The sequence below is a fragment of the Callospermophilus lateralis genome, chromosome Y (assembly GCF_048772815.1).
Source record: "Callospermophilus lateralis isolate mCalLat2 chromosome Y, mCalLat2.hap1, whole genome shotgun sequence".
Classification (NCBI taxonomy): Eukaryota; Metazoa; Chordata; class Mammalia; order Rodentia; family Sciuridae; genus Callospermophilus; species Callospermophilus lateralis.
This window is the reverse complement of record NC_135326.1, coordinates 495117-512677: the sequence shown is the minus strand read 5'-3', so window position 1 is coordinate 512677 and position 17561 is coordinate 495117. Positions and strand designations below refer to the sequence as shown.

Genomic DNA, 17561 nt, shown 5'->3' with positions numbered 1-17561 from the left:
ATTTTATATTTGCTATATCATTATGCTTAAAAGGAAATGAAAGTTTCTCTCTAATCAATGTCCACAAGCAGTTACCATGATACACCTCCCCCACCTTGCAGCAACACTATCTCATAATATACATAAAATTATGTGTACATAATATAACTTATCTTTAGCAAAATATAAAACTCCCCCTAAATCCAAAACATTACTTCATTAAAATGTTAGCATAATTTACTTTAAATGGAAGAAGAAATCAGAGAAAAAAATTCTAAAATTTATATAAAATATTATATGTATATACATATATGTGTGTGTGAATATATATATATATATATATATATATATATATATATATATATATATATATATATAATTTTCTCTGAAACTCTGAATTAAAAGGGAAAATATATCTTGTAATAATAAAAGCAAGGAAACATAACTGAAAGTAAAATGCATAATTTAGTATATATGTATATGAAATTTTATGTATTTTTAATACAAATTGAAATGTTACCATAAATCTAAACACCTCAAGAACCATACGACAGGTGAATAGATGACATATCCAAATCAAAAACAAAATACTGACTTGAAGGGAGAATTCAGTAGTGTAGTTTGTGTATGCAATCGAGCATAAATAATTAATTAATTAATTAATCGTATGACAGTGACATGAGGACACAATATCTTGTCAAGTCTATCTTATTGAGAATGATATTGGAAATATAAAAGAAAAGGAGCTCCTGACTTTCTCAAAATTCATAGATATTTTGAATACACATATTATGTTTCAAGTCCCTCTTAGGCAAAGTTGAAAAAAAAATCAATAGAAATAGAAACAAGTGGTTTTCCATTAGAGATTTATGTGTACAAGTAGGAATATATGTACCACTTGATGCTTTTAAAAAGTTAGTATAGACTTAGGCCTTAGTGCAGCCTTTGACAATATGTTATATATTTAAAACAGAAACACAAACAGCCCGTGTCACCCTGAGAAGATCAAGATTGGGACTATATATATGACACGCTAACTAAATTGTTCTCTGTACTTTTGATTTTATTTTAGCTTCTTCTGAGAAAGGATCTACACATTCCTAAGTGCTAAGATCAGAGAAAAAGTGATATTTATCTATGTTTAGGCAAGGATATCATGGGCTTTAACTCCAGGGATAAGGAGAAAGAAGTTAAATCTCAAAGAACTTGGTATATGCCTTTTATGTGTGTTCAGCAGACATAGAGCTCCAATCTGGTTCTTGCTCCTATACAAAATTTCAGGACTGACAATTATTTTCAGAATAAAAAATTTCATCTCTGAGTTTCTTTTCTCTTATTATATTACACTCAATGCTAGTAAGTAATTTCCTCACATGTAACAAAATACTCTTATAAGAGAATAGTAAGAGAGTTATGCAAAAGTACCCGAAATAGAAAGCCATATTAAATCTTCAAGCTATGAGAATAAAGCTTGCTGATCACATGCAAATCTCCAATAAATCACAAACCAGTGGTTTTCCATTGGTGTGCAAGATTTTCAGCTGCTAAAATCCCAAGAAATAGTGCACAGAAGGAGTTAAAAAGAACACGTTTGTTAGTCCCCAGGAAAAGTATGCAACACACACTGTGTCTACATGACAGACTGGACTCTACAATCTTCCATCAGGGATTTGATGCACAAGTCCACAGTGGACAAATTGTTCTCCTGCCTGGGCCTCCCGAGCTGGGATGACCGGTGTGGGGCACCACTCCCTGTAGTGTTTCTCTCCACCGATGAAGATATCCCCATGTTGTACTGTAAGGTGACTTGTCAGTACTTGTGCTTTGTCAGTTTGAGAGCACTGCCACTTCTGCTGTTTACTTATAAAGAGAAACATTGATTAAAAAATGTATTCCCACACCTCTTGTACTAAATTCAGTCATCCCGGTTCTTTAACTCCCCAGTGTCAGAGGAGACATAACTCACAAAATGGAATGGGACCATTGTGAACTAAGATGTGCTTCAGGCTTCAAATAAAGTTAGTTGTGAGGATGTAGTTCTAATATGTATGTATTCTACATTAGAAATTTTATGTTTGTCATGTAATAATATTTGTTTGTCATGTAACTATAATTCTTGATATAATCTTTAGTTTTGTCATTCTAATGAATTTAAAATGTGTCTTGTATGTTTTTCTTTTAGTGTAAATAGTAGAAAAGTTAAAATTTCACCTTTGCATGATATTTTAATTATATTGGATTGTCTTCTCAGAAAATAGATCAGAAAAGTTAAATGAAAATAAAAACTGCCCATTATATTGTTTTCAATAATTAACAATATGTATGCATATAATACATATAATAATGTTTTCCTATATATAAGGATAAATTTAAATATTGTTTTGCCAGGCTTGATTTCACCACTTTAGGAAAACTTTGCTTTTATAAAAGCTGCTATTTTTACTGAAATGTAATCACATTAAAAGAAAAGTAAATGCACCCAAGTAACTGCAAATCATAATTCAATGTGGCCTCTTTTATTTATGAGACCCTGAACCCCAAGACAAACTTCACAAGCAAAGCCCAAAGCAACTGCACATACCTCGAGTCTCTGCAGCTCTGGAGGCTGAGGCTGGATTATCATGAGTTACATGCAAGATCCCATTTTTGTGCTGAGTAAGTAAGCCAATTCCAGAAAAAAAAGCTGAGTGTCCTCTCTGACATGCAGATGCTGACTCACAATAGGGGAGAAGAGAATAGAATTTCATTGAATGAGAGAATGGGAAGGGAGGGGAGTGACTGGGAGAGACAGGGGAATGAATGGACATCACTTTTCCATCTTCACATAGGAAAGACACGTACTGGCCAGGCCAGTGACCCTGGAAACAACCAGAGAAACCTCACAGCAGGGCCATCCAAAGGAATGAAAATTACATCCCGTGTAAGTGACATGGCAGGATGCATGCTGCTCTCATGGGGAGCTAACAAAAACAAATTAACAGACAACCCTCTGTTACCACCTATGACAAGAAATAAGGTGCGATGTCATTCAGTGTCGTCATTAAAGATGAAGCGAGCTCTGCTGGCCTCTGGGAGCCAGTGTGAGTAATCCAACACTAAGGTCGCCAAAGAGGGCCCACCTCCTTAGGCCTTTGCTCCCTACAGGAATGTCCATCCTCAGAGGCCCACAGAGACCCTTCCCATCAGGGACAGGGCACTTGCGGCCTCAGTCCCCCCAGCTATCTTCTCCCAGGGGCAACATGCACTCCCTTTGTCCATTCTGACTTATGACATTACGGGTGAGGAGAAACCCAGGGAGCAGGAACAGCTAGCAGCACCTACCTAATGAAACAGTGGCCTCAGTAGGAGGAAAAAAATTACGATGGGGGCAATGAAAGATTCCAGAACTTGGTGCAGGGAGGTGAAGCCCTTAATTTCCAGCATGTGCACCTCGTCCTTGAACACCACACTGGGGACCAGCTCAAACATGTCCTGGTCGATGTACTTGTTCACCACCTTGTTGATCTTGCCTCAGACAGGGTCCCAGCCAGTGCTGGAAACGTCATCTGCTCTCTTCTCCACACCTCAGTTTTCTCCAGACCCAACTCTGCAGCCTGTTTCTCCTACTGGCTCTCTGATCCCATGCTGGGTACTGGGCCCATTACAGGTTTGGTGTTATCATTTGAAAACAAGAATTACGCCAGGTGTGGTGACACACGCATATAACCCCAGCAGCCTGGGAGTTTGAGGCAGGCCTCTAATTTGTGATCCTCCTGCCTCAATTCTGTCTCTGAATATAATACAGAATAAGGCTGGGGATGGGGCTCATGGGTCAAGAGCCTTGAGTTGAATCCCTATTCCCTCATCTAAAATATAGAAAACAGGCATCATTGCACCAAAATGCCACAAAAAGCCTTTTGAGGAGCTATGTGGGGTGCAGTGTACTATAGAGCCCTGAGTCTGATGCGGAGACACCCCACTTGGAAGCCCCAGAGAGATGCATTTTAATATGTAGATTCTCCTCTGCTACACTTATTCAGGGAGCCCTTTTTGGGGCCCTGCGTGACAATTTTCAGGTTAATAAACTTTTCATCAAGTGCAGTTAGAATCCTCTGCACAAAGAAACCTGAGGAAAAAGGGTCAGAGCCAGCCCAACCTCAGCCCCCCAGAACCACCAGCCCCTGCAGAACGGCAGACCTGCCTCAGGTCCCAGCCCTCACCTTCCAAACCAGCACCCCCTGTCATCAGGATGGAGTTGTTTCCAAATAACCGGGACCTGAGGCCTGTTCTCTCCCAGAGCCATGATGTGGGGCTGTCAAACCCGAGGTCAGAGATAAATGTGCTCTTGGCCACTCATAGAGGAAGCTTAGGCTGCTGCGAGGCCTCAAGGCCAAAGTGGATTTATGTTGAACTTATGTTTTCAGGGAGTAACATAATAATGGGCCCTAGAAGGACATAAAATTTGGGAAGAGTTGAAGGCAGAGGCACATGCCTGTCATCCCAGGAGCTGGGGAGGCTGAGGCAGGGGGATCATAAGTTGAAGATCAGCCTTAGCAATCTAGCAAGGGCCTAAGAAACTCAGCCAGGCCCTGTCTCTAAATAAAAAATAAAACTGCCTGGACAGGGCTCAGTGTTCAAGAGCCCCTGAGTTTAATCACTGGCATCAAAAAAAAAAAAAAAAGTCCACAAAGGAGCAAGGAAAATCCACTGTCTGGTGTCAAAGTCCGCACCTTTCTGGGACCTCAAAGGAAGCAGATGCTAACCTCAGTGGGTCCAGAGCACACAGTTCGGCCACAGCTTAAAAAGGGAGTAAAGACTGATAGCCGTGCAGTGGGGGGGGCGGGGGGGGCTCCAATAGCCAGAAGCATGTCAGAGGCAGGGCCTCAACTTGGCTCCAGGCTCAGGCTTCACCGTGCATCTTCCTTGTGATCTCTGTCTTCTTTGGCTTTATCAACTGGCTCATCATGGACAGAATTTCTTATCTCTCTTGTAAGAGAAAGGACTTTCTAAGGAAACTTGCAAAGCCCATCCTCCTGCCTCCTGAGGGTCCCTGATGTCACTCAACTTTGAAGCCTTAGGTGGACAGGCCCAACACAGCTCCCCTGGGAAGGATAAGGGGCTCCTTAACTCAGAGAGATCCCCTCGAATTTTCCACTGACCTTCAAGAATCAAGCAGAGTCATGTGTGGTTTCACGTGTCTTTTAAAATCCTGGCAATTTGGGCAGCTGAGACACAAAGACTGCGAGTTGAAGGCCAGCCTCAGAAACTTAGTGAGATCCTGAGCAACTCAGCAAGACCCTTTTTTTAAATAAAATATAAAAAGGGCTGCAGATGAGGCTCCTTGTGTAAGCACCCTGGGGTTTAAGCTTAAGTACAAAAAAACAAATAAATATATGAATCCTCCTGTCAGGTAGGAGGAAACTCCAATCCCAAGAGTCTCTGGCCTCTCCTGGGCAAAGTCCCATGGGACAAGAAGAAAAACCAGATTCCCAGCAGAAAGTGCATTCTTGGTGGGGAGGAGGATGAAGAGCAAATCTGACTCTCTGCCCAGCGGGACCAAGAGTAACGCCAGCTGAGAGCTGGAGGACTCAGGGCTTGAGCTCTGCAGAGGCTGGGGCCTCTGTGAGGCTGTCTGAAGTCTTATGAAGGCTTCCACCAGGAACCCCCAGCCCGAGGTGGAGAACAGCCCAAAGCAGGCTGGCAACCAGCCAGGGGCAGACCATGCACAGAGATCAACTGTAACAGCATCTGGACATTGGGTCAGGGGATGAAGCTCATGAGAAAGGTGAGCTGGAGACCAGCCTCAGCAACCCAGTGAGTCCCTGATCAACTCAGGGAGACCCTGTATCCAAATAAATTCAAAACAGGGCTGGGAGGTGGCTCTGTGGTTAGGTGCCCCGAGTTCAATCCCTGGTGCCCCTCCTCAAAAAAAGAAAAAAAAAAGGAGAGGCTCGCTGCTCTCCTGACTAATATGAAGGCTGCAGAGTACTTCTGCTGGCAGGTGGCCATCAAGCTCTGTGTGAGCTGATATAGAAATGTCCCAAAGGCAGAGACACATGGTCACAGGATCAGACACTGAGGCCACTTCCCACTGTTCAAAGGGGGGCATTTTCTTATCACACTATCCCTTGCCTTCTGTTCGCCAGAAACCCAACCAGGACAAGGACACTCAAGACTGGAAGCTAAGGGCCAGCTCTCCTCTACCTGGAATCCACCTGAGAGCCTATAAATGGGCCTTTAGGGAAACACCCAATAGAGAAGACACATTCTGGTTTTGATGAACCAAATTCCCAATACTGCCCCCTCACCTCCCAAAAAAGTCAAAGTGGACATAATTTTGTTTTCTTTTTTATTTATTATGTTTTTATTCATCCATTGTTGTTTTGATTGACTCACACTAGCTCTGTACCTGTCCCATGCTGCATAACCAGGTTTCCTGCTGCGCGCTTGGGAATGTATTTTACCTGTGGTTCCTCACAGCTTCGTGCCCATGTGTGCAGGTGCCATAAGTCTCATTTTCCCTGTTTTCCAGATCAAGGCCTCAGGCTCAGAAAGAGGCTCTGCAGGCATCCTGCATCCAGTGCTGGCTGAGGGGCAGGGTGACTGTGAGTCCTCTGATGCTGGGTGACCCCTGCGAGTCCTCTGAGCTCTTTGAGACTCAGTTTCTCTTCTCTAGACCACACTCCATCTACTATAGAATCTTTCCATCTTTCACCCTTTTATTATTTAATGCTTCTTTAATTCTGTGAGATGGTTTCTCAGTCACTGCTTTTTGGAGATCATGAAAGTGTCCCTTCTTCCAAGGGCTATTTATCTGTTTCCTAATGGGGCCTTCATCTCAGGAGCTTGGCTCTGCAAACTTCTCTCTTTTTAATCCCTCACCACATCCTTTCCACCCTGGATTAATGAGGTTTTGAGAAGGTGGCCTCTTCTCAGGAATGACACCTTGAGCCAGTTCATCTAGAAAATCAACCGTATCAAAGTGCCTAGGAGGAAAAGAGAAAAATTGTTCTCTTCCCTGTAGAAGAGAGGACACAGAAACACAGTGAAAATTTGAGCCATCCATTGGTCTGCTTTGTCCAGCTTCTTGAAGAAAAGAGCCTAACAGAGAAGAGAAAAATTGTCCAGAATAATGAGGGTGGCAGAGTTTATGTAAAGCAGGAGTGGTGTAAGGACCAGTGAGAAATCTAGGGATGTGGACAGGCTGTGAGGTGGAGACCATGTTACCCAGCATCTCCTTTATTCTTTGTGAAAGTATATTGAAATTATTTCAGCAAAGCTTTAAAGATGTGAGGATGTGGGTTGTTAATTTGAGTTTTTAATAAGAGAGGGATAATAAACTCTGTAGAATTCACCACTACCAATGAGACCTGTGTAACCATTTTTGATTGAGATTTAAGTAGTTTGTTAAAAATTGCAACTTTAACAAGGGCAGTATGTAGAGATATAGGGCTCACCCTGTTGTGTAAGGAATTTGATAGTGACTAAGCAGGAGTACACAATCTTCTATTTTCTGAAATGAATTCAGAAATAAACAGCAGCTTACTGTTGTATGTAGTGATATTTTTTTCAGAGTAAACATCATTATATAAAAATTATAAAACAATAGTAATAACAACAATAATAATAATAATAACAACAACAACAATAATAATAATAATAATAATAATAATAATTTTTTTAAGTGAGCTGAGTAACAAAATTATTAACAGAAATATCAGGTAGTTGTGAGACATCTTGAAAAAAAGCCAGCTGGTACCCTGAAACTACAATGTGTATCAGAGGCTTCTCTAGAAGATTTAGCACATTTTCTCATAAATTTAAAATATAAAGACAGGATTTAATAAAGAAATTAAGACAAATGACAAGTCAAGTATGTAAAAAATTGAACATGTCATCTATAAATCAACACCTGCTTAAGTAACAAAGGTTATTCTGGGATACTAATTTCAATGAACAGCTTCATTTATATTTTCATTATAATTGATTTTACTATATTTGGGGATCTTTATACTGCACTTATTTCTTACACTTAAAATTTTCTTTTAGAATTTTTTTTCTCACAAAATCAGTATATTTTATTAAAATATCTAGTCTGAGGAAAGCTGAGACTTTTTTCTATAACCTAGCAGCTTTTAATGCTGTCTCTACTTCCATGGTACAACAAGGAAAACTAAATTAGAGGTACTATTTAATAGAATGTTTCAGAAAATTTTGTTATTTTTAATTTATTTTTGTGCATTATTCAAAATATGCTGGGTGGTGGCAATGATACACAGTATTTTCACAGCCCATTTGGTCTGGTACTTGTTTGCCCTGAAATCCACAATACTTGATGAGAGTTTGTTGTTTGGGGAGGAAAATGAGTCATTCTATTTCTGCTTAATTCATATGTGAGTTTAGAATATGTCAGAGAAGAGAAAAGAGACAGAGGAGGAGAGAAATAGAAAGAAAGAGAACTTAGCACATCAGTATATTACCACCCTTTTCTGTCTGATGGCATTGATAGCATTTTCCTATCCCTAGGGATAGGGAGGGAGGCAGATAAACCACTGAGACAGGGTTAGGACTGCATCTTGTTATTTGTTACAGGAAATGGCATATGTGTGTGGCAAGCCTGTGTATCTCCCAGCTCTTTTATTCCTCCCCTAACTATTTAATTAGGAATTTTTTACAGATGAAGTCCTAGACTCCATTTTTCAGTTTGTAGATGTCTGTTGATCTGCAGACATCTCTGGCTATGACCAGGATGGGACCAATCCTGGCTCTGCACCCCACTTCTACTTCTGTGAGACACCAGGTTTCTCTGTGAGCTGGAATGAACGAGAGAGAAATGTGTCCCTTCATGTTGCAGAGTTGAGATGGAAGCAGGACCATTAAGACCATGCATCTGGAAGTACCCATCTCTGTCTCCCCACTGGAAACCCAGCACATCTCCATGGACAGGTCATATCTCATACTAAATCAGCTTTCTTGTCTATCTAGGCCCTTCAGTATCAGCATGGCTGGGGAAACACAGGTAGTCATCCAGGTGTTCAAGCTCTAGCCACAAACCCTAGGAGTACACTTTCCTGATGAATATTAAAAACTATGACACTGTCACCATTTAGTCTGTGCTTATTAAAATTGGCTGATATTTGTGGAGTCAGGTCTGTCTTAGCCATCATGCTCACCTCCTTGGTCTCTCAGAGAGTCACACTTGCATAAAGAACAGAATGTCACACTCAGAACTCACTCACACATCCGTTTGTTCAACAGGCACTGAGCTTTGACTGCCTGAAACCGTGTTAGGCAAAGTAAGCTTATTTTCAACTTGATGGCATCATTCACTTCCAACCCCTGCAGGGTGGTGTCTCTGTTAACTCTGCAGGATCCTCGAGTGGGGATACATTATTTGGACAAGCCCAGAAATGACTCACATTCATCTGTGTTGTCTCAATTTCTCTATACGCCCCTTACAAGGTAGAGGATGTGCATCTCATGATTTGTGCCAGCCAGAGTGTGGCATTTGGCAGCCCATTCCGGGAACACCTGAAGCTCAGAGGTAAGTGAAATTGCTCGCCCCTAAGGGAAGGCAAAAGAATAAGTGACCATTTCAAAAAAAAATGTGTTCTGGTACAGGGGCCTGAAAAAACAAATGTGGGACCCACCTCTGATGCCAGAAGCTCATGTGGCTCAGGTAGGAGGGTCACAAGTTCATAGCCAGCCTCAGCCAAAGTGAAGCCCTAAGCAACTCAGTGAGACCCTGACTCTAAATAAAATGCCAAACAGGGCTAGGGATGGGGCTAGGTGGTGGAGGGCCCCCTGAGTCCATTCCCTGGTACCCCCAGCTCCCCCCCCCAACCCAAATCCTTCTGGGCAGTTTTCCCACGTGAATGAGATATTGGGACAGAATGACCTCAGGTACATTGTATGAAGTTGTTAAGTGTCTCAGTTTGAATGAGGCTTACGAATCTTGGCCTGCGGACTCCCCAGCCCTGGTTCTGTTTGCAAAGTGCCCCAAAGAGGCCAGAGAAGCTGGGCCCTGCAAGCTCCCGGCAGCTCTGTTGGGATACAGTTGTGAACATGATCAACCCATTTAAGGGTGTGTGGCCCAAATGATTTTGATGCATGACATAGTTTACTCTCCCCATCATAATTCTAGAACATTGTCATGACCTTCCAAGGGACCTCAATCCCATGAATGGCCACCTGATGTCCCTCTTCCTGGCCTTTGGACACCACATACTGACTTTGGTTCTGGATTGGCCTTTTGGGGGCTCCCTTCTGCCGAGGAAACCCTGCACTGGGTGTTAGTCTGTGTCGTGTCTCCCCACCACCCCCTTTGACTCTAGACTCTGTCTGGGACAGAGTTCAGGTGTGTTTCCACAGGGTGGCCATCTGTAGCAGCTGCTCTGGGAGCTCAGCCTCAGGACCTGTCTGCCATCCAGGTCCTGTAGAGGCTGCTGTACTTTCCCAGTGCACACCCCTATGAAAGAGCAAGGCCCCGTCAAGCACCATCACCCCAAGATATGTGTGCACAGCCTGGGTATAGAAGGTGCTAGAATTTGCTTTTTTCTGGCCCTGGTGTTCAAACCCAGAGCTGTGGCCATAGTGAACCAGCGCTCTGCCACTGAGCTGTGCCCCAGGCCCAGGGACTAGCTATGTGGTCTAGACTGTTCTTCACCTTGGTGATCTTTCTTCCTCAGCCTCCTGACCCAGACAGTATGGGGGATTCCAACTTATATTTCCCTTCTGAGCTGGACTCCTCTGTGGGTGCTTCTGGGTGCTGTCACATAGAGGAGGAGACCGAGGCCCAGAAAACCGGAATCAGGGGCCACGTCAAATGCCCTCAGGTGGCTAAGCAGGAAGCTCTGGTGTCCCTAACCCAAGGACTCGAGCTTCAGTGGTGATCCTGGGGGGTGCTGTAGGGCATGGCCATGGACACATGTCCCCTCTAAAGGCAGCCGGGTCCCTGTGAGAATGTAATGAATGCTCAATACATATTAGCTCTCATCCTTACTACTATTGTCTCATTGTTCAAATGATCAAAGTGAGGTAATCCTTCAGGAAAGATGCCAGCAGGCCTAATTACGCATGGTTCAAAGGGATAGAACTGCAACAAAAAAACAGAGTGTATCCCCAGGTGGTTTGCTCTGCTCTCTCTCCCCTTTCCTGACTTTGCTAGACTCCTGTTACAGTTCCCTTCACCCTGAGCATGATGCACAAATGCCCCTTCTTTGCCTTGTAGAATTCTGCAATTCTGTCTCTATATAAAAATAAGTTCAAGGAGATGTTGTGGCCTTATGACATGAAGGATGTGATTGAGCAGTATTCCACAGGCCACCTCGACATGCTATCCAGGATAAAGTACCTTTAGACCAGGTAAGAGAGTCTCCCCTGGTGGGACTACATTCTCCCTGCCACTCAGGAATAAATGTCAGGTGAACCTTAGAGCTTACTGTGAAAGGCATTCAAAAGTAATGGAAAACGCAGGGGAGAAAATTTTAGGACAAAAACTATCAAAAAAGCTTAGGTGTTGTATACCACCCCGGTCCCCACCTCTACATCATCTCCCAGATGCTGTCAGCCTGCTTTAGCGGGAACCTGCTTGTCACCCTGTTGGGCACCTGGTCTGTCAGTCAGATGTTTCCAAAGAGCTTCTCCTGGCCACAGAGCGGGTGATGCTGCTCAGCATCTGTGCATCTTGCTTTTGACTAAAATGTCTCACCCACAGATCTCCTCCCCTGCGCCCTTTCCCAAATTCTGTGCAGGATGTTTTTTGTAACAGGAACTGAAACCAGGGGTCCTTAACCTATGAGCCCTCTTCCAGCCCTTTTTAGAGCCAGGGTCTCACTGAGGTGGCCTGTGTGGTCATCACCTTGGGGTTGAGAGGAGGGAGGGTGGGAAAGGTCCCAGGGTGCAGGTGCCCGGGGCCCCCGCTGCCACTGAGCCTCAGCCTCCCTGGTGCCCTCTGCCATTTTCTTAGCTCTTTATCGGCCACTCAGCAACATGTGGTAAACAATCATCTCCCATTAGACCCTACTCGGCAACAGCCACAGTGAGAAGGGCTGTGTTTACAAAGTCAGATGGCAGCCACTAAAGCAGGAACAAACTTTATTTCTGAACTCTACCAGCACAAAGGTGTATATTGCATAACAGGTACCATATTTCTGACGTGGAAATGAAAGCTGAAAGAGCCAAAGATTTACCCAAATTTCCCAGTGAGTATGGTGGCCTGTGGATATCACATATGCTATCATCACAAGATCTATCTAAGATCTGCTTATATCTTGTGATGATCTTAACTGATATACTGTGTATGAATTACATGATCACAAACACAGACACACAGACACACATACACACAATACACACACACACACACACAGACACACACACACACTGAGAAATGTGTTTTTGTTTTGATTTGTTTCAAGCTGTCTATCCCTAGAACTTTCTCAAGCAAACTGGGAAAAATGGTTGGCTCAAGGTTTGAAGTTGTTTGCCCCTGAGGAAGAGATAGAAATATATAACAAATACACATGTTAAGAAAAATAAGAAAATTTATACAATGATTTTTTGTTCCATTTTTTTTTTTATTTTGTTTTGGCTTTGTTTTGTATTATCTTGTTAGGTTGTGTTATCTTTATAGTAGATTAGAAATTAGTACAAAAAAAAGAAAGAGTGTTAAATAAATTGTTAGAGGTTCAAAGCATAAGCATAAAGAAAGGCATTTTAGATCAAGCAAAAGAGAAGATCTCTCAAGCTAGTCAGACAGAAAATTTAAAGGAAAAGGGGCTATTAGGGAAAAAGCTACAACAGGAGGCTGCTACTAACACTGTTCTATCACCAGAGGGTGTAATTCAACAAACAGCTCCATCTATGGAGACAGATGAGTGGCCCTCAACCCTGAAGTTGATAGATGGAATTCTGAGACAGGACCTCAAAGATTAGCATGCTCTGTACTTGAGCAGACAGGAGGGCAGCTGTTAAGGTCTGTTAACAAGTCAGATTGGCACCTGTTATTTTGTCAGAGAAATGTTAAAGTCTGTAAACAAGTCTGGATGGCGCCTGGCCAAATGCCAGAGGGAGTGGTTTGTGAAGTAACAAAAGCGAGCCATTAAGTGTGGGGATTCCTTATTGGTTGACTGCTGTATCTATTTTATGCTAATTAGATTAGCTGTGTAAAATCTATAAATATCGCTCAGATCCTATAATAAATGGCTCCTATTCCTGCTGAATCAATCTACACTAGTCATTCGCCACCCCCCGGATATTTTGTCCAGTCAGCCGGACTGCGGCAGATGGTGGCCCGTACGGGGAGTGCCGGGACACTCGGGGGTAAGTGACGAAAAAAGCTGCCCGTCCATAGATAGGACGGGAGCAATCTGCTCGTCCCTAGGCAGATAGGGCAAAAGAAAAAATGGCCATTTCGAGAAAATGGTGAAGATTGATACAGTATGTTTGTGACTTGTTTTGTCTTGAAATGTTGTATTGTCTTTGTGATAAAAATATGGAAGGGGTGAGAAGTAAAATGATAAGGGAAAAAGGCACCCCAGTGGAACCAAGAATAGTTAGGGCATGTGTTGATAAAAGCCCAGAAACTCTAGTCAGAAAGAAAAAGAAAGTTCAGAAGAAGAAAGATTATCAGAAAAAAAAGTTGCAGCAAAAGGCTATTAATTAATACTTTTCGTTACCGGAGGGTGTGTGAATCGACAAGGCAGCTGCCACCTGCCCAAGCCAATCATGGCACAGCAAAAATTTTCCAAAGGGCAGTTGCCAGCTGTTTCTTGCCCCCCTGCCCAGGGGAGCAGAACGCCACTGCGAGCCCAAATTTAGACCTGACCTGGAGGCACAGTCTCGCAGGCTCTTGCTCCCTGTTCCCGGAAGCAGTTTGAGTCTGGGACTCTCCCCACAGCCATCTGGGGCTGTCCGGGATGCTACAGCTGGCAGAAGATGCTACTGGCGTCCCTGAAGTTTGATCATTTCCAAGGCCAGTAACAACAATGGGTCTCCCACACCTGGAGGCTGATGAGTAATGAGTACTATTAAGGCTTATTTCAAATGTAAGAAACCTAGAGATAATGTACTAAATTGTTCCAAAGGTTGTTTTCTTAGTAGAATGCTACAGGATTTTCTTTAGTCATCCGGAGTTCCTGCCTTCCTCCCAGTGATGGTAAAAACAAAGGTGAAAGAATTTACAATGTTGCTGAGAACCTGAGGAAACTTCAGCTGAGAACCTGATGAGACTTGAGACTTCGGAGCTGTTGCTGTTTCTGCCGCTACAACTTAAGCTAGCTGCCTGCAGAACTTACCTGGACTGTGATTTACCTGGACTGTTAATCTATTGAGACACTGCTTTATCTGGACTGAGACAACAGACTGTAATCTACAACAAATTGTAACTCAATATCTTTGCTAACGGTGTCATTGCTGGTATAATTTTTCCAAGGGCTTCTTACATGGAGCCATCAATTAGCTTGGTATTGTAGCATTTTGTATCCTCCCTTTCTGTTTCTAGCAGGTAATTTATGGTGTTTCTGTAAAAAACACTATGGTCGTTATTTAAATTAAACAAAAGGGGGAAATGTTAAGGTCTGTAAACAAGTCAGATTGGCACCTGTTATTTTGCCAGAGAAATGTTAAAGTCTGTAAACAAGTTTGGATGGCGTCTGGCCAAATGCCAGAGGGAGTGGTTTGTGAAGTAACAAAAGCGAGCCATTAAGTGTGGAGATTCCTTATTGGTTGACTGCTGTATCTATTTTATGCTAATTATATAAGCTGTGTAAAATGTATAAATATCGATCAGATCCTATAATAAATGGCTCCTATTCCTGCTGCATCAATCTACACAAGTCATTCATCACCCCCCGGATATTTTGCCCAGTCAGCCGGACTGCGGCAGGCAGCAAATTCACCATGCTTTAGATTTCAAAACAGTGAAGCAGTTAAAGGAGGCTGTAGCAACCTATGGTCCCCAAGCACACTTCACTGTAAGCATGGTCGAATCCATTACCAACTTGGACATGACACCAGCAAACTGGGCTAGCATGTGTAAATCTGTGCTAAATGGAGGACAATATTTGTTATGGAAGGTTGCCAATGAGGAATTTTGCATGGACACAAATTTAATTCCATTTCACATGTCAGACAGCATAGAAGAGAAGAGGGAATCACTGTAATTGGAGGCCACATGCCAATTTGTCTCTCCTCAGCCTTGACTCTAGAACTCAAATTCTTTAAAGACAAAGATCTTATTTTGCAACTTATCCTTTGACCTAATGCCTAAGCTTTAATGTCTGTTTCTTCTTTGGTAAAAGGTACTATGAAAGTTTTAGAACCAATCTGATGTATTCAAGTCTGCATACCATTTCAATGAAAGTCTAGAATTAAGTTAGGAAAAAAAAATCAGTTACCAAAAAGACAACTGCTGTTTTCCAGGGAATTTTCTCACAACATGTTACAGAAATCTAGTTTCCATTTATAATTGGTGTATGAGTCACTATACAAATTATACCACAATTGGTATGGTTTATCTATTAATGAAGGCTTATCTGTTTTTTATTTCTGGTGGAAAGGGTTACTTGGTAACTGCTGAATTTCAGAAGGTAAGCTATCCTCATCACATGGAGCACCTTTATTCATCTGCTCCTCTAGTGTAGGTTTCTTATTTTGCTATACCTTGTTCTTGTTCATTAATGTCTCTACATAATTTAATATATGTGTTCAAATCTCCATATTTCTATGGTCTAATTGCTTCCTTGCACCATCTGTTTGCTTGCTCAAAGGCTAGCTGTTTAATTAATGGCATTGCTTGTTCTGTGTCCCTAAAAACTCTCGTAGCTGTTTGAATAAGCCTATCTACAAATTCAGTGTAAGGTTCATTAGCTCCTTGTATTATCTTAGATAATTGACCTTATAAATATCAATGTCGTTGTAAAGTCTTTTATGCCCTAACTGCATCTGCAGCAATTTTTGAATATATAGCAGGATCATATTCAATTTGTTGCCCTTGACCTTCATAAGGTCTTTTTCCTAATAACATATCTAGATTTCTTTGAGGGTAACCATGCTGCATTTCTCTTACCTAGTGCCCTCTGCCATTTCCTTAGCTCTTCATCGGCCACTCGGCAGCAGCCACAGTGAGAAGGGCTTTGTTTACAAAGTCAGATGGCAGCCTAGGTTGTCCTGTGGGTTCTCACTTGATGACCTTTCCTGAAAGAAGCAACCACAGGAAAAAACACAGTCTTTCAGAGCTGCTTAGGGCCTTGCAAACTAGGTGAGGCTGGCCTCCACCTTGTGATCCTCCTGCCTCAGCCTCCTGAGTTACTGGAGTGACAGGTGTGGACCACCGTGCCCGGCAGCCTTTCAGAGGGGACTAGTCACAGTCCCCTAGCAGGGACTAGGTTCCATAGCATTAGTGGGGTGCACAGGAGTGTTAGCAGATAATGCTTCAGGGAGGTGGTGGGGCCACCTGAGGTTCTGTTCTAAGTCATGGGCATGACTGGTGGCAAGCTTGGGGGCTCTGTGGTGACCCAGGGCTGACCTCCTGCCCTCTCCTAGTTACATATCCATGGTGATGGCCTCTGGGGTCATGTGCCTTGGGGCCTCTCGGTCCTGGCTGCCTTCCTGGGCACCATCAGCTTGGGGACTGGGATCCTGTTGGAGGTCACCAACATCTCCCAGTCCTATGAGATCTTCATCAAGGAGCCGAGCAAGGTGGGCAACATGGGAACCCTGCTTTTCAGAGAGCCACACCTGCTCAAGGACCAGGGAGGATGCGGGCAGTTCCTTGGAAGGCAGTGGTGGCCGGGGGCAGCAGTGCTGTGGTTTGTGGAGATATTACCCTCTGACTGACATGTGCCCCTCCTCTACACCATGGGGTGGACACCCTCGGTGGAGGTCCTCTCCTCCTTCTGGCTTTGGCAGCTGCAGTCGTGACAGGGATGTGGAGTGCTGTCCCCATTTTCTGTCTGACTTTGGTTTTGGCCTCCCTTCCCCCCTCCCTTTGATGTGTGCAGCCACCACGGTGTCCCTGGTCCCCACAACGGTGGCTTTTTGACTCTGGTTGAAAGCACAAAATCTCTGTGTGTGGCCTTATGGTGGTCTGGTGTTGGGTCACACCTCCTTTGGGGACATGAACAGTGTCACCAGCATGTTCCCATCATTACCAGCAGTGGCACTCTTTGGGTTCAGACTATTCCTGTGGAGGGTGTTGGGTCCTCTGGGCTCAGGATGACCCAGTTCCCTGCCCAGTCATGGGCAGGTGCTCTCCCACCAAGTTTCCAGAATGGCCTAATGCTGGGGCAGAACCAGGACTGCCATTCCTGCCACCTCGTGGCCACCTCGTGGCCACCTCGTGGTCACCTTGTGGCCAGGAAAGTTTGTCCTCCTCCCGGGGAGGCCTCGGGTTGCCATCTCTACCCTCGCCTACCTGAGCTCAGTGCCCTCAGGGGACCACTCCGCCAAGTCCTCTTGTCCAGACTACAGTCAGCTGTGGTGCGTCCTCATTGTGCAGCTGCCCCCAGGCTCCTGGTAAAGGATGTCTTCTTTCTTCTCCTGTGTTTCTAGAATGTTCTTACTGCACTTAGGGACCAAATGCATGTAGGGGGGCCAGCTCT

General features: G+C 43.6%; 1 pseudogene; it reads left to right on the top strand.

The window, feature by feature from the left end:
- The window catches only part of LOC143639814 (protein transport protein Sec61 subunit alpha-like), a 198715-nt pseudogene extending 181918 nt beyond the window's left edge, over positions 1-16797 (top strand).
- The last annotated feature ends 764 nt before the right edge of the window (positions 16798-17561 follow it).